General features: G+C 37.0%; 1 long non-coding RNA gene across 1 annotated transcript in view; it reads left to right on the forward strand.

Moving 5' to 3' along the window:
• Nucleotides 1-12807, forward strand: part of LOC138143586 (uncharacterized) — a 119504-nt gene extending 106697 nt beyond the window's left edge. The window contains exons 3-5 of the long non-coding RNA XR_011163737.1: nucleotides 1115-1286; nucleotides 11089-11207; nucleotides 12562-12807. This is a non-coding gene — a long non-coding RNA (uncharacterized lncRNA). The remainder of the gene's footprint in view (nucleotides 1-1114; nucleotides 1287-11088; nucleotides 11208-12561) is intronic.
• The last annotated feature ends 10077 nt before the right edge of the window (nucleotides 12808-22884 follow it).

The following is a 22884-nucleotide window of genomic DNA, read 5'->3' on the forward strand; positions in this document are numbered from 1 at the left end:
TCTTCTTCTTCTTCTTCTTCTTCTTCTTCTTCTTCTTCTTCTTCTTCGCTTTTTGGAGGGCAGTTGGGGTTAATTGACTTGCCCAAGGTCACACAGCTAGTTTTTGTGTTAAGTGTCTAAGACCGAATTTGAACTCAGGTCTTCCTGACTCCAGGGCCTGTGCTTTATCCACTGCGCCACCTAGACACCCTGATCCAACTTCTTTTTGATATTTTTGAATGAACAAAAAATTGTGTAATCACAGCATTGTTAGTATCTAAATCTACATTGCCATTGGAAGTGATAAAAATTAGAATTCTCAAAAGGATGGGGATCCTGGAACATATATGACTGTATAGACAGATATACCGACATATATAATATACACACATACCTATATATCAGATTTAATGTTTTAAAATGTAATATCTTATTTCATTTCCTAGATCATAAATTCTTAATCTTTTAGTGTAATGGACCCCTTTGGCAGCTTAGTGAAAGCTACAGAGGCCTTCTCAGTATAATGATTTTTATGTGTGCAAAATAAAACACAAAAGATTATGAAGGAAGCAGTTATATTGAAATTTAACAACAAAACATTTTTTCATAACTCTCATCCTTGTCCTAGATTAAATTGGACACTAGTCCCAAACATATAAAAGCAATGCCATCACATTGGTAATGTTTGTAGACTTTGAGTGCCCCCCATTGGCAAGCTCAGATAGTGTACTCTGAGCTAATTTAAACTCCCTTGGATAGCTAATTAAACCAGCAATACTAAACCCAAGTGTTTATTTATAATAAACCAAGGCTGGTTTATTGAAACCAATTGGTTTTAATTTGAGGCCTAGTCACAGACTGCTAAAAATGATCTGGTTTGGTTTTAATTACATTATAATCCAGATTAGCTGTATCTCATATATTATCATCAGAGGTAACCAGTTTTCTAAGTCTGGGTCAAGAGCTACCTCCATTACCTTTCCCAAACCTTTGCTTGAATTATCCCCGGCTGAAGAAGGGTTCCTAATCACTAGGAGATGTAAATCAACAAGTCTTCAAAGTTTTCTGTAAGTCATAGACTCTAGGGAAATATCTCCTCAATGATAAGCTGTGATCTCTTTCTTATATGCTACAGGGAACAACTTAGAGAACCACAATGACTTGAATGGATGGAAGGATGGATGGATGGATGGATGGATGGATGGATGGATGGATGGATGGATGGGAACAAGCCTTCAACATGCTGGGTATTGCATGAAGCACTTTACAATTAATATGTCATTTGATCTTCACAACAACTTTAGAAGGTAGGTGCTATTGATATCCCCATTTTATGGTTTAAGTTTAAATGACCTATCGGGGGTGACACAGCAAGTAAGTATCTAAGGCCAAATTTGAATACAGGTCTTCTTGACTTCAGTTTCAGCACTCTATCCACTGTGTCACCTACCTGCCTCATAATCAATAAATAAAAAAAACTATTAAATGCTTACTGTGTATGATAATTCAATAAAACTAATAAGTGAAATCTATTTTAAAATGCACCAAATATATCTGATAATCTGTTTTTGGAGTCACAATGTTTATATAAAAAGTATTTGTTTTGCCATCCTTTTGATAAAAGACAAAGAGAACAATGTTTAAATGATGAAAGGAAGATTTTCTTGTACATTTAGGAAAAGGAAAACGAAGACAGAAAACATTTGAAAAACAAAACAAAGAAGTTGTACTGTGTGAAGAATAATGGGAAGAAAAGTTAATAGATATTTTTTTTACCTGCTTTGGTGAGGAATGAGCTGTTCCACATAAATAGATTATGCAGGTAGCTGAGGGCTATTTCTTCAAATGTCAGAACTTCAAAAAAGTAGCAATTTGGGGGGTGAAAGTCTATGATCTATTATGCATCCCTCTGATTTGTTAAACAATGTATAATAAACTTTAATATTTTCTCGATAACTTTGTGTCACCTTTATTGTTTGGATCCACAGCAGTGCCAACACAGTCAAATGTATTGGGGACACGATTAGTGTGCCACTTACATAAGGGAACACAGTGTTCAATGGTGACTTTGTGTGAGATAAACTCTATTACAAAAATACCAAATATTGTTCTCTCTATAGTATTATTTGTCTCCATGACGATACTAATTTGGCAAAAGTCATCTAGCTTTGTCCACTGTACCAATTCACATTTCATGACTCTTTTCTAGCCTTCTGGATTTGTTGACATCAGAGGACTATCTAGTTTGACCCCAATGTAGTATTCTGATTACCTTTATCCATTTACCTTTTCCTGCCCCAGCTGATAAAGTACTGGTCCTAGAGTCAGGAAGACATCTTCGTGAATTCAATTCTGCCCTTAGACACATTAATTGTGTGCCCCTAGGCAAGTCACTTAATCTTGTTTGCCTCGGTTTCCACATCTGTAAAAAGAGCTGGAGAAGGCAGTGGCCAACCACTCCAGGCCAAGAAAACCCCAGATGGGTACATGAAGAGTCAGAAACAACTGAAATGACTGAACAGCAACTCCACCCCCATGCTTTCCCTAAATTTGTCCTTAAAGACTAGCATGGATCAGTTCAATCTCTCCAAGTCAGCTTCCCTTAATTCTAGTGCCTTCCCTCTGTTGACTATTTCCAATTTATCCCATATGGAGCTTGTTTGTACACAGTACAAGCATTTGTTTGCATGTTGTCTCCCCTATTAGATTGCGAGCTCCTTGAGAGCAGGGACTTGACTTTACTTTTCTTTGTATACCCGGCAATTGGCATAGTACCTGGCAAGTGGCAGGTGCTTACATACTAGGTGATTGCCCAGGGCATTCTATTATGGACTCAGGATAATGGTTGGTAAGTTTAGAGCTGGAAGGAACCATAGAGGTTATCTAGGTCAACTCCCTCATTTTACAGAAGAGAAAAACTAAATCCTAATGAGGGTAAGTGGCTCACCTCAGGTCACAGTACTTGTATGTCACAGAAACTGGTCTGGCTCCAAATGCAGGGCTGGGCTCTTGCTGCTGCATTAGATTTTTTACCTAGCCTAGGTGAACTATACTCTAATTTAGTGATGCTCCAATGACCACTTAAATTTACAGAGCTACTGACCTGAAACTAAATGACTCCAAGATGCTGGTTTTTGTTGTTGTTTTGTTTTTTACATATGTCTTCTAATAGTAGTGGTAGTAGTAGTAGTAATGGTGGTGGTGATGGTGGTAGTAGTAGTAGTGGTAGTAGCAGTAGTAGTAGTAGTAGCAGTAGTAGTAATACTAGTAGTAGCAGCAGCAACTAGCTTTTATATTATGCTTTGAGATTTGTAAAATGCTTTCCATATGTTATCTCATTTGATTTAATCTATAACAACTCTGAGAGGTTGGTACTATTATTATCCCCATTTTGCAGATGAAAAAACTGAGGCTGAGAAAGATTAAATGATTTGCCCAGGGTCATAGAGCTAGGTCAATGTCTGAGGCAGGATTCAAACTTGGGTCTTTCTGACTCCAGGTTCAGAACTCTATGCACCTCCTTCCTTCCTGACCTAAGTATGTTATGGAAAAAGCAATGGACTTGGAATAATTTGACCTATGCATGAGTCCTAGCTCCACCATTTATTAAATGTGTGACTTTAGGGAAGTCATTTATTCTCTCTGGGTTTGGTTTCCTCCAAAATGGAATGATACAGGTAATGATACAGGTACTACCTAAGTCACAGGGTGTTGTGAGGAAAATGGTTTTTAAATTGCAAAGCATATAAATATGAACTACTTAACAACAATAATACTGATAGTGAAAGCTAACACTGATATAATGTTTTAAGGTTTGCAGATCACTTTACATATTGGGGCTCCTGTGATTACCATAACAATCTTGACAAGTAGGTGCTATTATGTTGCCCATTTTGTGGGTGAGGAAACTGAGGCTAAGAGATTAGGAAACACATGGCTAGTAACTGTCTGAAACAAGATTTAATCTTAGGTCTACTTGACTTCAAATTAGCCAATAATTGGTTGCTATGTGCCAGGCATGTAATAAGTAACTAAAGAAAGGCATAAGATAGTTCTTGCCCCCAAGGAGCTTACAATACAAGTTCCTCCCTCTGTCCACTACACCAACCTAGTTGCCATTATTAAAATAAGCTTTCATTAATATCAAGAAGAAATAGCTCTCTCCTTTTCTCTCTCTCTTTCTTTCTTTCTGATCAACTACTATAACTATCTAATTTCCTGTGTTCTGAGAATTAACCAATTTAAAAAAAATTATATGCAAAATAGGGCAAATTGGCACTAGGTGTCTCATGGGCTCCCCTATGAAAGAAAGCACATGGCCTTTAGTTTATGGACTTTATGATAATTAGTGCCACTCAATTTAATTCACCAAATATTTATTACAAATCTCACTATGCAAAACATGCGTGCTAAAAGACTTTTTCCTTTTCTTACTTCTGACTTCTAAAAACTTGAGGTTGCCTGATAGCTGTGACCTGAGGATAAATGAGACAATATTGCTCTTATGTTTTTTTCTTCTTTGAAGTTAAACCATCTTTTCACTCTGCAATACACTCCCAAGTCAAATGAAGACACAGGAAATATCAGTGATCTCACTTTATTGATGAAGAAACAAAGATGCAATCAATTAAGTGATTGTCCCCAAAATAACATAGTTTATTATTGCTTCAAAGCTGTTTGAAAGAACAATTGTGAAAAAGAGTATATACAACATCCAGCTTTTCTTTTTTCATTTTCACCTATAGTTTCTTAGAGGAGAGACTTAAGTTAAACTTTCCTCTGCCTCCCCCATCATGCTTGACACTATAAACTGCACATGGTGATTGAACGAATGAAAATGCATTTATTAAATGCTTACTATGTACCAGGTTCTGTGTTAAGCACTAGGGAAATAAAGACAAAAACCTAGATAGTTTCTGCCTTTGAGAGTCTTGTACTCTAATAAGAGAAGGAAGTATATAGAGTAGATAATCGTATATCGGGAAATGGTGACCAGAGATGGTGTTTTTACCTAGGAAGTAATAATAATAATAGTAGCTAACATTCACATAGTACTTTCAGGTTTGTAAATTAAATTAAATTAAATGTATAGATCTTATCTCATTTTCTCCTGACAATAACCTTGTAAAGAAAATTCTTTTTGTTTTCAGCATTTTATACGTGAAGGAATTGAAGCTAAAGGAAACTTGACACCTACCTAGTAAGGTTCTGAGACAAAATTCAAACAACTCTTTCTATATTCAAGTCTAGAATTCTATCAACTATACCAGCTAGCTTCTGGATGCTGAGTAATGTCACCAGACAGTTGATTGGCATGTACTTTTTTTTTTCTTTTTGGAGGGCAATTGGGGTTAAGTGACTTGCCTAAAGTCACATGGTTAGTAAGTGTGTCAAGCGTTTGAGGTCGGATTTGAACTCAGGTCCTCCAGGGCCAGTGCTCTATTCACTGCACCACCTAGCTGCCCTCATGGCATGTACTTTCTAATAATGTGTTGATTTATTATTTGTCTCAGAGTTATAATTGGAAAAAGGGTGTGAAGGCAGACGTCAATAACAAGATGATGACTGTTGTGCCTTAGATAGCTCAGGGGACTCTCACCAATCAAGGTTTCACATAACTGGTATGCAATACCTCATTTTCTTTTTCTTTCTTCTTCTCTACCTCTGTTATCCTTGTTTTTCTCCCTTAGAACCCATTTAATTCAGTCCAGTACCAAATAACTCTTTCTTTAGAGAGTCTTCTCACAAAATTCCATCTCAGACTGATCAGTCTCTTTTCTCTGTATTCCTTATTGTCCATTTTTTCAGAACCGACAATTTGGCACTCAGTTTTGTTTCCAACATGTAAGTGTCATCAATCCAATAAACATAGATTCATCAAAGAATGTAACAATTATTTCTTCTTCTTCCTCTTCCTCTAATTTTTTTTGTCCCAAGTTGTATTGAGTTAAAATAAGTCTATAATGGAGGGAGTGTGTAGCACAGAACTGGACTCTGAGAGTCTAGTGGAAAAAGATATGTTCAGATATGTTGAATATGAGATGCTTTTAGACCATCCAGTTGGAGATATCTGATAGGAAGTTGTTGGCAGGAACTGGAGCTTAAGAGAAAGAACAGAGTTGGATATATAGATCTGGATCATATATATGTGTGTATATATGTGTGTGTGTAGCTATCTATATGTATGAGTATGTATTTATATATATACACACACATAGAAGTGTATACATACGTACGTACATACATACACACATATCATAGTTGAACCTTGTAAGTTAATAATGCCACCAAGAAATAGAGTTTAGATGGAGAAGATAAAAGGATTAATGGTGCAGCTCTGGGGCAAATCTATGCAAAGGAGATGGAGAATGGATGATGATCCAGCAAAATCGACTGAGAAAGAGTGGAAACCTGGGAAAGAACAATGTCATGAAAACTCAGACCTAGAAATATCTAATATTAGGGAGTAGGCAAAAGTACCAATAGTGCAGAGAATATAAGAAGGATAAGGACTGAGAAAAGGTCATCAAATTTGGCAATTAAGAGGTCACTGGTAACTTTGGAGAGAGCAATTACAATTCAATGATAAAATTGAAAGCTAAGTCACCAGGAGGGAAAGCAAGTGAAGATAGGGATGGGGGGAAGAACATGAAGGCAACAAGTGAACACAGCTTTTTCTAGAAGTTTAGCTGTGAAAAGGAAGAGAAATACAAGAAACCAGCTTGAGAGGATGGTAGGATTAAGTTAAGAGTTTGGGATTTGGGTTTTTTTTTAAGGATGAAAAGAATATGATCATATTTATAAACAGAAGAGAAGGAACCACTGCATAAGGAGAGAATGAAAATTGGGGGGGAAAGTTTCTTGCAAAGAAGGGGGGGAAATCCATGCATCAAATTCATAAATGAATGGGATATAAAAACAAAAGTCATAAATTGAACAAATGAAAGAAAATTGAGGTGAATATGGAAGAATAAAATGATCAAGATCTCAGGGGAGAATGGAGGAGAAGAGCTCAAATGTCTTAAGTAGAGTCATTAGTCTTGTCAAAAAGGGCCATCTCTTCTGAGGCAGTATGGAACAAAGATGGAGAAAGTGAGGGTGATGCTGAGGTTATTTAAAATGTAGATTTGGGGATAAAAGGACACTTTCAAGAGTTGGTCTTAATTTTTTCAGGGAAGTAGGAGGCCAGGTCCTCTTAATGGGGTAAGGAGTGGGGGTTGGAGATAATACACTTGATTTGAGAAGAAAGCAAACACTGTGAAGAGTAAGCTAGAAAGTCAAATCAGTGAAAAGTCAAAGGATTGGTACCTAGCAACGAGTCCATTTGTTATTCTGTCGTTTAGGAGTTTCTGACATATTGTTACCCTGTGGACCATACTGCCCATGAGGTTTTCTTGGCAAAGATACTAGAGAGGTTTGCAATTTCCTTTTCCTGTGAATTAAGGCAAACAACTTAAATGACTTGTCCAGGGTCACACAGCTAGTAAGTGCCTGAGGCCAGATTTTAACCACCTAGCTGCCTCCTGTGAGAATAGAGGTTAAGTGATTTGCTCAAGGTTATTAGTAAGTGTCTGAGGCTGGATTGGAACTCAGGTCTTCCTGACTCCAAGCACAGTGTTTTTTCCACTGAACCATCTAGCTGTCTCTTAAGGGCTGATAATCATTTAATATCATATTTTGGCCAAAGTCTGAATTAATCAAACAAACTGCTTTGGTTGATCTAAAAATGCTTTTCCCTGTGTTAGCAACTTCAAAGACCAGAGGTGAGATTCCCTTTATCTAGACTTACACCATATGAGAGAAAAACAAACATCATGAGACCATAAAATGTAAATAGAGCCTGCTCCCTTTGTTGTCAATTTTCATTTACATCCAAGGAACTCTTTTTCACATATAGATGGCAACAAATGGAAGTCATAAAGTTTTGTGACATGGTCATCCTGAATTGGGATAGTTCTAAAATGTATAAAAATAACCTCCTGATTCATCTGTTCTGGATCAGGACTTAACTCCTGGCTCCTTTCGAAAGTTACTGCTAGCTTTGGGAAATAAACTCTGTAACTGTATATCATTATTTGCTTGTCTCCTTTAACCAAACCTTTTAAGATGTCGACAGGGCCCGTTTGAGATTGACATAAATTTATAGGGGAACCAAGCAGTCCAGTTGCACAACTTTCAGTGGCCTTCAGCAGCATAAGTGGAAGGGGAAAAAAAGGAGATAGTGGGGAGTAATCCAGGGTTCAGGTTCAGAAAGATGAGTGACAAAAGACTGAGGCAAGAGACATAACAAGAGTAAAGAACAGTGTAAAGCTGAACTATTTAAAAAAAAGGCCAAGCTTTTGAAGAGAGGAAAGTAAAACCCGAGGAGGGACAATGGCCTGGGACAGCAAAGAGGTGTGGGATGATTGAGAACTGTTGGGAAAAGGGAGGATAGAGGAGGGTCACAAGGAGAAAAGGAAGTCTAGAAAGTTATAATCAGAGGGCTTTCAAGGTCATGGCCTGTGGAGGTAGGACTCTTGTGGGCGATGGGGCGAGTTAAGGTACAGATCATGAGAGATAATGCCCTTAAAGCTTTAAAACCCTGAAGTGCTAAATAAGTGTTGGCTATTAGTACATATTTATCATTATTGCTAATAATGATATGGATGATAAATAACCATTAATTGAATTCCATTTTTACAGGAAACAAGATTATTTCCTATAAACTAGAAATCCATATTCACAGACCTGAGACTTAAAAGAAAATGGGGAAAAAAGGACATTAAGTAAGAAGAGCTCTAGTTCATTCATTTCCCCAAGCTCATAAAGCATTCACACAACTCAATGGCCCTGAAGCAGTAGATGACCTTCTTAACATTGATTTTGTTCTTTTCCTCCTTCCTTTTTCCTTCCTCTCCAATTCATTCCCTCTCCTCCCCTTTTCCTTCTTTCCTCCTGACCTTCTCTTCCTCCTTTTGCAACTGCTGTCATTCTTAGGCCTGTGGGTAGGTGCCATCAGTATTATTTGGCCCCACAACGTGTCAGAGCTAATGATACTGCTGACCCCTCTCTGCTAGACTGGAGTACTTTGCTGCCTCCTCTGCTCTTATCTAGAGAGTAATGAGTGGCTTGTCTGGCCCCTTTCCTGGGCTCCTTTTGAAAATTTATGTCAATTAAAATGTTCTGAATGCTCTAAGCCAAAAGAAGAAAAGAAATGGTTTTCTCTTAATCTTTTTGTAGTCAAGGTGTTATTAACAATTCAGCCTTTTGACTTCCAAGACCAACCACTGTATGCCTCAGGCATGTACACACAAATAATAATAATAATAATAATAAGCAATATGTTGGTGTTAATTGTAATTATGTTTCCTTTTCATCAAAACTTCCACAAGTAAAACCTGAAGCAAAATCTCAACTCAGATTTTGCTTCACATTTTTTCAGCTTTTTTTTAAGTTGAAAAATATAATAATTACCTCCAGCTGACAAGGTTAATGGGCATCTCAGGAGCTGTTCATTTAATTCTAAAATGATTTCAGTTCCTTTATACGCCAAGCTTGGTAGGAAATTGCAATAAAGGAATGCCATTTATAAAGCAAAAGCAAATTGTTTTATGCAGCAGAGTGTAATGATGTATTCCTCCCTCTCTTCAATCTTTAAACCCACACACATTCCCTAAAGGGAGCTGGCTGTAAGAACTACATGTTAACATCTAGGCACCTCTGAGGTCCTAGATCATTGTCCTTTATATTACAGAAGAGTGCTTTCACTGAGGATTTTATTAAAGAACTGGTGAAACCTTGGTGCCTAGAGTTACAATGAGGTGTAATTTAGTTAGTGGGAAAAACTGACCATCTAGAACTCAGCACAGTGCCTGATGCGTAGTGGGTGATTGCCTGGCACATAGTAGGCACTTAAGAAATGTTTATTGATTAATAGTAAACAATACTGATGCCTTTGATTCTTCAGCAGATAGCCAGGCTGATTTCCCTCAGTCAGGATCCAAGAGAGCCAATCTATGGCAGTACATGTGATGGATAGCCAAAAAAATATATATACTGAGACAGGAAAATCTTAGCCCCTCCCTCATGCAAAGTCTTATGCAAAGATTCATCACGCATGAAGTCTCTAGAGAAAAATATTCTGGTGATAACATTAAAGATTATTTTGACTATGCAGAAAAAGGTAAGTGCCTAAAGAGACCAATGTGAGCAAACCAGGAGATTATCAATAACTTCAGAATTTTAAAGGACAAATACAAGACATGTAAAAGCCTTGGCTGAGAATGAATACAAACAGTCCATAATTTCATGATGGATGAAGCTCAGAATGAGCTTATAATAAATGCTTAATTGAATTAGAGGGGGCAGGGTTAAAATATATAGGGGACAAATCTTCATCAAGGATGTTATATGAAGCCCTGCTAGGTAGGGACAAAAAGAAAGGTAAATAGAGTGAAGATAGAGGTGTCAGCTCCTGTTGAGTTCTATTTTCTCTATCAGGAAGAACAATCTTTAGATCAGAAAGGATAGGATTAAAATTATTAACAGGGAGCTGAATTCTTGCATAGACATATGGTCCACATGTATTGCATTCTAAGAGCCTGAAAGAACTGGTGGAAATGATTGCTTACCTGAATCCAAAAATTTTCTCTCTCTTTTTCAAAGTTTGCATAGTGCTTTTTAAAAGTTTTATTGATACACTTTGTTTTTGCATCATATTCATTTTCAAATAGATCTTTACCCATTGAGCCACCTCCTCTAATAAAGAATTTAAAAAAGAGAAAAAAATTACTTTAGCAAAGCTAACCAATATGTCAACCATAGCTGGCAGTATATTCAGTATTGCAAACCCAGGGTCCCTTACTTCTGTAAAGAATAAAGGGAGGTGCATTTTCTCAACTCTTTCCTGGCACCAAGTTTGGTTATGATCTTTATACCACATTCAATTTCAGTTTTTTATTCTTCCCATTTACATTGTTATAGTCATTATCTATATTGTTTTTCTGCTTAGCTTCACTCTATATCAGTTCCTCTAAACCTTTCCATGCACCCCCAAATCCTTGTGTTTATTAACTACATGACACAGTAATATTCATATATCACAATTTGTTCCTCAACTGATGTTGCCAGGAATTTTCAAAGAATCCTGAAATGGAAATGTTGTCTGGGAACAAAGGACAAGCTCTTACTTTCAAAGGGAGGAGAAAGTCATTTCATACAATGAGCTAACGATCTGGACATCAACTCAGGTAAAATTTCAGAATATACATACATATGCATATACACTTATGTACATACACAGATATGTACATATATATTTAATGGTTTCTGATCACTTAGGAAGTGACTGTAAAGAAAATTGCATGGAACTTGAATTGGTAACTAGTTTAAAAAATTATAAAATGGGGGCAGGCAACCTAGTTCTTTGGATACTGGGGAAAGACCATGACTGATGGTGGATAAAGGGTGACAATCACATTTTAATTAAGCACAAAATGTATGGGGGCAAAAAGCACATAAAGACAAGAGACAAGTAGCAAAGGGTTCACAGAATATACAGTATGGGAACAGGGGATAGGGTGCTGAAAGAAGGAAGGCAGTGTGAGGAAGAGGATGGAGAGGAAAAGCAGAGAATATTTCCTCTGGTAGTCATGGAATAGAGTTGGGAGCTCTAGGCAACATGGACCCAATGGAGATGGAAGATGCCCCCTCTACTCCTTCTGGGGATGGAGGTGTTTGAAGTCTCATTTTTATAGGGTGTGTGTGTGTGTGTGTGTGTGTGTGTGTGTGTGTGTGTGTAAGACCAAACCCTATTTTATGCAACTTTGGAGTTAGTTCATTAAACATATCCAACTCGTTTCAGGGTTATCAGTAAAACTTCAAAGTTAACATCTCCACATCATTTTGTAATCATCAGCACCTTTTGGTGTTCTGCTGATCTTACTGCAGATGCCTGGAATTTGTCAGAAATTTACATATCACAGGACTAGAAGACCCTGACAGACTGCTAACGTGGCTTCTGCTAATTCAGCACATATCACCAGGATGTGAATTTTGGCTAATATGCAATTCCATTTGTAAATTGCGCTCCTTTGATCTTTGGGACAGTTTATACATGACTTTCAGGTTCCTCTTTGCCATCTGAAATTTTTTCTGGAAGTATCATTAGTGCTCATAGGAATCATCTTACTTAAGCAAGGAGAAATATTTACTTATGTTGTTGTTCAGTCATTTCAGTTATGTTTGACTCTTCATGGCCCTATTTTTTTTTGGTAGTGGGGGGAGTTTTCTGGCAGATAGTGGAGTGCTTAGTCATTTCCTTCTCTAGCTCATTTTAAAGATGAGAAACTGAGGCAAACAGAGTTAAGTGACTTGCCCAGGGTCACACAGCTAGTAATTGTTTGAGATCAGATTTCAACTCATGAAGATGATTCTTCATGACTCCAGGTCTGGCACTCTAGTATTTGTGCCACCTAGCTGCCCATGTGGCCCCTATGCAGACTAGAAAAGATGGAGTGGTCATCAGGACCAGAACAAAATACAATTTTAACACAGAGCTATAAAGAAATATTCATGCCCTTAACTTCATTCCGTATTTCATAGGTATGTCAAAGGAATTCTACTTTTGGCTTCGGGGGGAAAGAGTTGTATGGGAGAAAGAGAAAGAAAATGACTTGGCATGGAAAAGAAGAAGGGATCATGGAAATTTGGAGGGTTCTCTAATTGTGAAGATGACTAGAGATTGCAAGTGGGAAGAGAAAATTTAGAAGGACTTGAACTGAAGAAGAAATTGAGAGGAACTCAAGCAGGACCTAGGAATGAGAAGGAAGAGGAGCAAAAGGAAATGAATATGCTAAGGAAAGAGAAATAACATTAAAAAAAAAGACTGGAGAAATAAAAGGAAAAGGAAGAGAAGGGTTGGTAAACTAACCAAGAAGGTATAAAGACAGGTCAAAAAGGGAGTAAGATAAGGGCAAGAATTGAGGTGTGGGTATCAAGTGGCTAATAAAGTTAAAAGTGAGGGGAGTTACATCTTATGTTGAAGACTCCCACAAACAATTTGCCACGTTAGTTTCTAGTGGGGAGCTATTAGCAGATATGATAACAAATGAAGAATTGTTTTGAGGATTAAATGAGATAACAAATCATTGGGCCACACTTTAAATTCCTGGATAAATGCTAGCTGCTATTTTTTTTAATTGAAGGACTTTAATATGAAAATTAAGAAGGAAAAATGGATCTGGGGAGGGTAGGCTCCAAAGTGAGTAAAATTGGTTGTATTGGCTCTTAACAATAATATAAATAATAAGTATTATATAAAATAAATAATACATTTATAATAAAGCATTTAATTTTTAAAACAGATTAGGAGGCAGAAGGGAACACTGACCTGTATCCAGATATTGAGGGTGAAAGAATGAGGCACATAAAAGAAAGGGGAAAAGGATGATTACTGAATTCTTTATTATGAAAGCCCTTACCAAAGAAAAGGGGTTTAAACTCTCTAAGAGCAAGCAGCTATTTGTCTAAATGAGTTCAAATGCAGGAGGGATCAGAAGGGAAAAATAATAACAATGGTGGTTGGTGACTCCTTGCTGAATAGCACTGAGACAGCTATTTTTCAACCTGACAAAAAGACTGAAAATCACTATCAAGATTTATTGTCTTTCTGGGCCATAACAGGGAACCTCCAAAAACTTGTCCAACCTGATTGTTTCTCTCTGCTTAAGATGATTCCTATGAGCACTTATGATACTTCCAGAAAGAATGTTGAAAATATAGTTAAAGACCATGATGTCTTAAGAAAACATACTGAAGGCCTATGGGACAGTGGTGGTTTTCTCATCACTAATGTGTATCAAGAAAAGAAATTCAGGAAACAAAGAAAGATTTATAAAATGAACATCTCTGATAAACAAGGGGGGCAAGTCCTCCCACTAACCACAAGGGCCACTACCAGGCCTATCACCAAAGGGCTGGGACTGGAAAGACCAAGGTAAGAACCAAATGCAGGGCCCCTATCCGGGACAGCAAATACTCCTGGGACTACCACTCCATAGCCCAGAAATTTTTTAAAAAGCCCCTATCAGGACCTCCAAGGACCAGGATGGCAGAGTGAAACCCGCCTGCTCCAACCCCCCCCCCCCCCCCCCGCACCCCCCTAAAACCATAGTAACTATTGCCCCAGGGCAAAACCCTCAACAGTAAAGACTTGGGAACCCTAGAGGAAGGTCGTGGCTAGGGCCCTGCCTCAAAATGGTTAGAAAGCAGACTACAAAGACTCTGGAGTCCTACTATCCTCAAGAGCAAGGAACCACACTCAGAGGGAAACAATGTTGACTGCACACCCACAGTTGAAACCTCAACAGGGAACAGGTCCCAAGCACAGAAAGCTCTCTTAGATGGGCTCAAAAGGAACTTTGAAAGACAAATGAGAGAGATAGAAGAAAAAAGTGAATAATTCTTTTAAAATTAAAATTGAAGAATTAGAAAAACATTATAATGAAGAAAACAGTTCCTTAAAAAAAAAGTGTTTGATATGGAAAAGGAGCTCCAAAAACTAGCGAAGGAAAATGATTTGCTAAAAACTAGAATCAACCAAATTGAAACAAATAACTCTATGAGGAACCAAGAATTAGTCAAACAAAACAACAAAAATGAAAAATTAGAAAATGAGGTAAAATACCTCAATGGAAAAATAACTGACCTGGAAAACAGATCCAGGAGAGATAATCTGAGAATCATAGGCCCACCAGAAAATCATGATAAAAAATGAGCCTGGACAACATTCTCCAAGAGCTCATTAAGGAAAATTGCCCTGAGATACTATAACCTGAGGGTAAAATAGAAATCGAGAGAATCCACCGGACACCTGCTGAAAGAGATGCCAAACTGAAAAGTTCTCGAAATATTGTGGCCAAACTCAAGAACTACCAGGTAAAAGAGAAAATACTTCAAGTGACCAGAAAGAAACAATTCAAATATCAAGGAACCACAGTGAGAATTGCACAGGATTTGGCAGCCTCTACACTGAAAGATCGGAGGCAGTGGAATACAATTTTCCAGAACGCAAAAGAGCTCAGGTTACAACCAAGGATCACATTCCCAGCAAGATTGAGCATATTCTTCTAGGCAGATGGCCATTCAATGATATAACAGATTCCCAGACCTTCCTGACGAAAAAGCTCACAGCTCAATGGAAAATTCAACCTCCAATTACAAGATGCAAGAGTGACATAGAAAGGTAAACAAGGAAAAACACACACACATACACACACACACACAAACACCCTGTTATTATTTAATAAGAGGAAACTGTTCATAGACAAGTAGAAGGTATGAGTATGAAATACACAAAACAACAATTAAAAAATCTTATTAAGGGCTACAAAGGGACTACAATGGAAGAAGAGGAATGAATGAAGTGGAAAAAGGTAAATTATACCACACAAAGAGGCATAAAAACAATATAGCAGAGGAAAAGAAGTGAGGGAGATGAGTATTATATGAGCTTTTCCCTCATTGGTTCTGGTGCAAGGAGGGAATAACAACCAGTTAAGCATAGGACTCTATGGAGAAGAGACACAAAATGTATCATATTAGAGGGAAAGAGGAAAGGGGGAGGAGTTTGCATGAGATTTTTTTCCTGTCAATCTTGGTGCGAAGAAGAAATAACACACTTCATTAAGTATAAAAATATCCTACAGGCAGTAGGAGGGGGAAAGAGTTACAAAAGAGGGGGGTGGTTAGTAGGGAGGGAAGAAGTAATGTGAAAGGGGAGGAAAAGGGAGGGGGGCTGATAAGGGAATACTGAGGGAGGCAGTGGTCAAAAGGAAAACTATTAAGGAGGAGAAGGGAGAAGGGGAGAAAAAATATAAGCATTAACAGGGGAGGGAATAGGAGGGAGGGAAAGAAACAGATTATAATCATAACTGTAAATGTGAATGGAATGTACTCTCCCATAAAATGGAGGAAGATATCAGAATGGATTAGAAATCATAATCCTACAATATGCTGTTTACAAGAAGCACATCTGAAACAGAGGGATACACACAGGGTAAAGGTAAAAGGCTGGAGTAAAATATATCATGCCTCAGCTGAAGTAAAAAAAAGCAGGGGTAGCAATCCTTATCTCAGATAAAGCAAAAGCAAAAATTGACCTAATTAAAAAAGATAAGGAAGGAAACTGTATCCTGCTAAAAGGCACCATTGAAGATGAAGCAATATTATTACTTAACATATATGCACCAAGTGGTATAGCATCCAAATTCCTAGAGGAGAAGGTAAGGGAATTAGAGGAAGAAATAGATAGCAAAACTATACTAGTGGGAGACCTTCATCTCCCCCTCTCTGAAATTGATAAATCCAACCTCAAAATAAACAAGAAAGAAGTTAAGGAGGTGAACAGAATTTTAGAGAGGGCAAGTATGATAGATCTCTGGAGAAAACTGAATGGGGATAAAATAAAAGAATATACCTCCTCAGCGGTACATGGCACATACGCAAAAATTGACCATGTACAAGGACATAAAAACCTCACAATTCAGTGCAGAAAGGCAGAAATAATAAATGCATCATCCTTAGATCATGATGCAATAAAAATCATATGCAATAAAGGGCCATGGAAAGAAAGACTTAAAACTAATTGGAAACTAAAGAATTTAATCCTAAAGAATGAGTGGGTCCAACAAGAAATCATAGAAACAAACAGTAACTTCATTCAAGAGAATGACAATAATGAGACAACATACCAAAATTTGTGGGATGCAGCAAAGGCAGTTCTTAGGGGAAGTTTTATATCCCTCAGTGCATACATAAATAAATTAGAGAAAAGAAAGGTCAATGAATTGGATATAAAATTGAAAAAGCTAGAAAAAAAAACAAATTGAAAATCCCCAATTAAATACTAAATTAGAAATACTGAAAACAGAAGGAGAGATTAATAAAATTGAAATTAAGAAAACTATTGAATTAATAACTAAAATTAAGGTCTGGTTTTATGAAAAAAACAATAAAATTGATAGACCCTTAGTCATATGATAAAAAAAGAAAGAAGAAAACCAAATTATGAGTATTAAAAATGAAAAGGGTGAACCTACCACCAATGAAGAGGAAATTAAAACAGTAATTAGGAATTATTTTGCCCAGTTGTATGCACATAAATTTGACAACCTTAGGGAAATGGATGAATATTTACAAAAATATAGGTTGCCCAAATTAACTGAAGAGGAAGTAAATTACTTATATAATCCCATCTCAGAAAAAGAAATTGAACAAGCCATCGGTCAACTCCCTGGGAAAAAATCTCCAGGCCCAGATGGATTTACTAGTGAATTCTATCAAACTTTTAAAGAACAATTGATTCCAATACTCTACAAACTCTTTGGGAAAATTAATGAAGAAGGAGTCTTACCAAAGTCTTTTTATGACACAAATATGGTACTGATACCTAAATCAGGAAGAGATAAAACAGAGAAAGAAAATTATAGACCAATCTCTCTCATGAATATAGATGCAAAAATATTAAATAAAATATTAGCAAAAAGACTACAGCAACTTATCACAAGAATAATACACTTTGATCAGGTAGGATTTATTCCAGGAATGCAAAGATGGTTTAATATTAGGAAAACCATCAGTATAATTGATCATATCAACAATAAAACTAGCACAAACCACATGATTATCTCAATAGATGCAGAAAAAGCTTTTGACAAAATACAACATCCATTTCTATTAAAAACACTAGAAAAAATAGGAATAAATTGAGCCTTCCTTAAAAGAATAGGTAGCATCTATTTAAAGCCACCAGAAAGTATTCTATGTAATGGGGAGAAGCTACAACAACTTCCAATAAGATCAGGGGTGAAACCAGCATGTACACTATCACCCCTCTTATTCAATCTGGTACTAGAAACATTAGCAGTAGCAATTAGAGAAGAAAAAGAAACCAAAGGAATCAAATTAGGCAATGAAGAGACCAAGCTATCTCTCTTTGCAGATGATTTGATGATATACTTAGAGAATCCTAGAGAATCAAGTAAAAAACTACTTGAGACAATAAATAAATTTGGCAAAGTTGCAGGACATAAAATAAACCCACATAAATCCTTGGCATTCCTGTATATTTCTAATGAAATTCAACAGCAAGAAATAGAAAGAGAAATCCCATTTAAAGTTACTGTAGACATTATAAAATATTTGGTCATCTACCTGCCAAGACAAACCCAAGACCTATATGAACACAACTACAAAACACTTTTCACACAAATAAAGTCAGATCTAACTAATTGGAAAGACATCAATTGCTCATGGCTGAGTTGAGCTAATATAATAAACATGACAATTTTACCTAAATTAAATTATATATTTAGTGCCATACCAATCAGTTTGCCAAAAAACTACCTTATAGAGCTAGAAAAAATAGTAACAAAATTCATTTGGAAGAACAAAATGTCCAGAATATCAAGGGAATTAATGAAAAGAAATGCTAGGGATGGTGGACTAGCTATATCAGATTTTAATCTGTACTATAAAGCAGCAGTCCTCAAAACTACTTGGTACTGGCTGAAGATGAGAGTAGTGGATCAATGGAATAGATTGGGTATACAAGACTCAGCAGTCAATGACTATAGTAATCTACTGTTTGATAAATCCAAAGACCCAAGTTTTTGGGATAAGAACTCACTATTTGACAAAATCTGCTGGGAAAACTGGAATATAGTATGGCAGAAACTGGGCATAGACCATTATCTAACATCATATACCAAAATCAAGTCTAAATGGGTACATCATCTAGGTATAAAGGCTGATACTTTAAGCAATCTGGGAAAGCAAGGAATAGTTTACCTGTCAGATTTGTGGAGAGGGGAAGACTTTATGGCCAAACAAGAATTAGAGGGCATTATAAAATGCAATATGGATAATTTTGATTACATTAAATTGAAAAGCTTCTGTACAAACAAAGCCAATATAACCAGGTTTAGGAGGGAAGTGGAAAATTGGGAAAGAATTTTTGCAACCTATGTCACTGATAAAGGACTAATTTCTAAAACATACAGAGAATTGAGTCAAACCTATAAGGATACAAGTCATTCCCCAGTTGATAAAGGGTAAAAAGATATGAACAGGCCATTTACAAAGGAAGCAATTAAAGATATTTATAAGCATGTAAAAATGCTCTAAATCACTATTGATTAGAGAAATGCAAATCAAAATGACTCTGAGGTACCACATCTCACAGGTCAGATTGGCTAAGATGACAAAACAGGAAAATGACAAATGCTGGAGAGAATGTGGACAAATTGGAACACTAATGCATTGCTGGTGGAGTTGTGAACTGATCCAACCATTCTGGAAAGCAATCTGGAATTATGCCCAAAGGGCTATAAATAATTTCATACGCTTTGACCCAGCAATACCACTTCTAGGGTTGTATCCTAAAGAGATCATAGAAGTGGGAAATAGACCCATATGTACAAAAATATTGATAGCAGCTCTTTTTGTGGTAGCAAAGAATTGGAAATTAAGGGGGTTCCCATCAATTGGGGAATGACTGAACAAGTTGTGGTATATGCATGTTATGGAATACAATTTTGCAATAAGAAATGAGGAGCAGATGGACTTCATATTTACCTGAAGAGTCTTATACGATCTGATGCTGAATGAGAAGAGTAGAGCCAGGAGGAACTTATTCACAATTACAATGACACAACGTATGTGTGATGACAAACTTTGATGAACTGAACTCTTCTCAGCAATCCAGAGTCATAAGTCAACCCCAAAAGACGCATGATGGAGAAAGATGTTTACTTCCAGAGAAAGAATTGGGTTTGAACCCAGATTGAAACAAACTACCTGCCCTTTTACTTTTTCTTGTTTGGTTTTGTTTCCTCTTTCCCATTCTTCATTCCATCTGATACAATCCTTTTTTGTAACCTGACGAATGCCTAATGTGAAAGTATTTGCACATACTTGATTGTATGCGGCCATCGGGGGGATGGGGGAGAGAGAGAGAAAATTTGAAACTCAAGGAATTGTGGTAATGAATCTTGTAAACTAAAAGTAAACAAATTAATAAAGACCAAAAAAAAATAAAGAAAGAAAGTAAACATCTACTTAAGAGGGAGTCTAAAAATACGATGTGTATGTTTGTATTATACAATTCTTGTAATTTGTCATCCAGTCTTTCAATATGTGTCTATTAAGATATTAATTAATATGTGGACTATTTGTGCCTGACCTGTGGTAGAGCCTTCCAAGCTCATATTCATCTGATCGGCCACAGTTGGACACACTGTACCTTGACTCCAACATCATGATGTCCTTTTGGTTCCTTTCCAGAACAAAGGACAACGACCAACCAACCAGATACTAAAGATACAAAGACAAAAATTAAGTGCTCACTGTTCTCAAGGAGTTTACATTCTATTGGGGGTAAACAATATATACAGAGCTAAATACTTAAGAAGGTAAATACAGAATAGTTTGTAGAGAGATGTACTAGCAACTGGAGGGATCAAGACAGCCCTTTGTCAGGCCATTTGTCAGCCCATTTGGACTGAGAATTGAAGGAAAGTATGAATTCTGCAGGGGTAGAAGTATTTCAGGCATGAGGGGAAGCACGTACAATATAGAGAGATAAAAAGTGTCATGTATGGGAGAGAAGAATCATAGACTTTTTCTCTTTGGCCTCAGGCAATAGAAATGGGAGGAATGAGTGGAAAGATTTCTGCCCAATATAAGGAGGGAAAACCACTTGGTTGGGCTTTCTTAAGTAAAGGGGCAGCTAGGTGAATAGAGTGCCAGATCTGAAGTCAGGAAGACTCATCTTTTTTAGTTCAAATGGGCAAATTGCTTAACCCTGTTTGCTTCAGTTTCCTCATCTTTAAAATGATCTGGAGAAGGAAATGGCAAACCACTCCAGGATCTTTGCCAAGAAAACCCCAAATGTTGTCATGAAGAGTCAGACACAACCAGAAACAACTTAACAACAACAAGAGACAGTGGGGGCCCTCAAATGAGCTCTTAAAGCAATTACTAGTTATTGGGGATATTACGGAAAGGATCCAGAGTTTGGTGTGAATTGGCTGCTGAATTTTCTTCCAACTCTGAGAATTTTTGTGATTTATTTTACACAAAGAGCATCCTTCCTCACCATGTCCAGTCCCAAACCAAAAACTATTGATTAATGGAGTGACATCAGTCTCAACCAGATCTGTCCCTGACCTTATTCTGTTCAACAATTTTATTAATGGCCTGGATCAAAGCACAGATATCACACTCATCTAATTTTCAGTTAGCATGAATCTGACAGTAATTGCTAATATACCTGATGACAGAATCAGCATGCAAAAATATCTCACCAAGCTGCAATGCTGAGCTGAGGGCTAGTATGAAGAAATGAAAGGGAGACAAATACAGTTTCTCACTTGAATTAAAAATATCAACTCCATAGATATGGGATGGGGAAGACATGGCTAAAAACAGGTTAAATGAAAAATAACTAAAGTGTTGGTTTACTATGATAGGATTTATGAAGACCAAAAGTAAAAGGTAATGCAATCTTTAACAGAATTAACAAAAGCACAGTTAATAGAATGAAGAAGGTCATAGTTCCATTGTCTTCTACCTTGGTCCACTTCCAGGTACAGTATTTTAGAAGGGATATTGACAAGCTGGTACTTGTCCAGGGCAAGGTGACCTGACTGATTGAGAGGAGTTAAGAACATGGCATGTGAGAATCAGACCAAGGAACTAGGGACTATTTGATCTGAAGGAGAGAATATTTAGGCATGACAATGATCCTAAAATATTTGAAGGATATTTGACAGAGTAAGTAAGACCTATGTGCAGAAATATAAGAGACAGGGAGTTTCCAACTAAACAAAGAAAAAAATTCAAACTATTGAAGATATCCCATAATAGGAGAGGCTACCTCATTACCAGAGGTATGTAAGCAGAAGTTAGATGCCTACTTGCTGGGGAATTTGTAAAATGGGATTCTTCTTTCTTCTTTTTTCTTTTTCGGATAATGACTGGAATAAATGGACTCTATAATATTTTCTAGCTCTAAGTCTATAATTCAAATTATAATCCAAATTCTATAATTCGCTTTCATCTGTGCAACAGCCCAAAGAGCATGTTATTCTTATACCTGATTGAAGAAAGGGAGGACCAGCCCTGGAGTAGGGTGTTGCTGAGGCAACCCCTCAGGCCTGCTGAGATTGTGGTAGTGGTGTTGCTAAGGAAATTCTGCCAAGAATGTAATGACAGCTTCACTCTTGAGCTGTGCACTCTCCTGGAAAAGCCTTTGCTACCAATCTCCAGCAGCTTGATAGACTGCCAACGCGTCACAGTTATATAGTGTTTTGTAAACCTTAAAGTTCAACATGAATGTAAATTATCATTATCATTATGACTACTTTCCTCCTTCATCCCAGCATGCTCTTAGCCACAAGTGTGACGCTTTATGTAACACCTGCATGACATATCTAGCATGAGTTCCCATTTCCAATCTGGGCTAATTTATTCATCCCAGCCTGCCCTTATATTGGCAGGCCTGGGTTTCTAGAGAAGAAACCTTCATACAGTTACCTTAGGGTCCTAGGAAAATGGGAATTAGGACTATGGGAAAATTTATTCCTCCTACACGCTACAATGGGCAACTAGGTGGTGCCATCATGCACAGAGTGCTGGGCCTGGAGTCAGGAAGACTAATCTTCCTGATATCAAATCTGACCTCAGACACTTAATAGCTGTGTGACCCTGGGCAAGTCACTTAATTCTGTTTGCCTCAGTTTCCTCATTTATAAAATGAATTGTAGAAGGTAATACCATTCTAGTATCTTTGCCAAGAAAATCTCAAATGGGATCACAAAGAGTCAAAAATGACTGAATAACAAAAACAAAAAGCAATAATATACT

Source organism: Petaurus breviceps, unplaced genomic scaffold (assembly GCF_028583685.1).
Source record: "Petaurus breviceps papuanus isolate PSGF00001 unplaced genomic scaffold, PetGlider_PUasm1.0 90650, whole genome shotgun sequence".
NCBI lineage: Eukaryota > Metazoa > Chordata > Mammalia > Diprotodontia > Petauridae > Petaurus > Petaurus breviceps.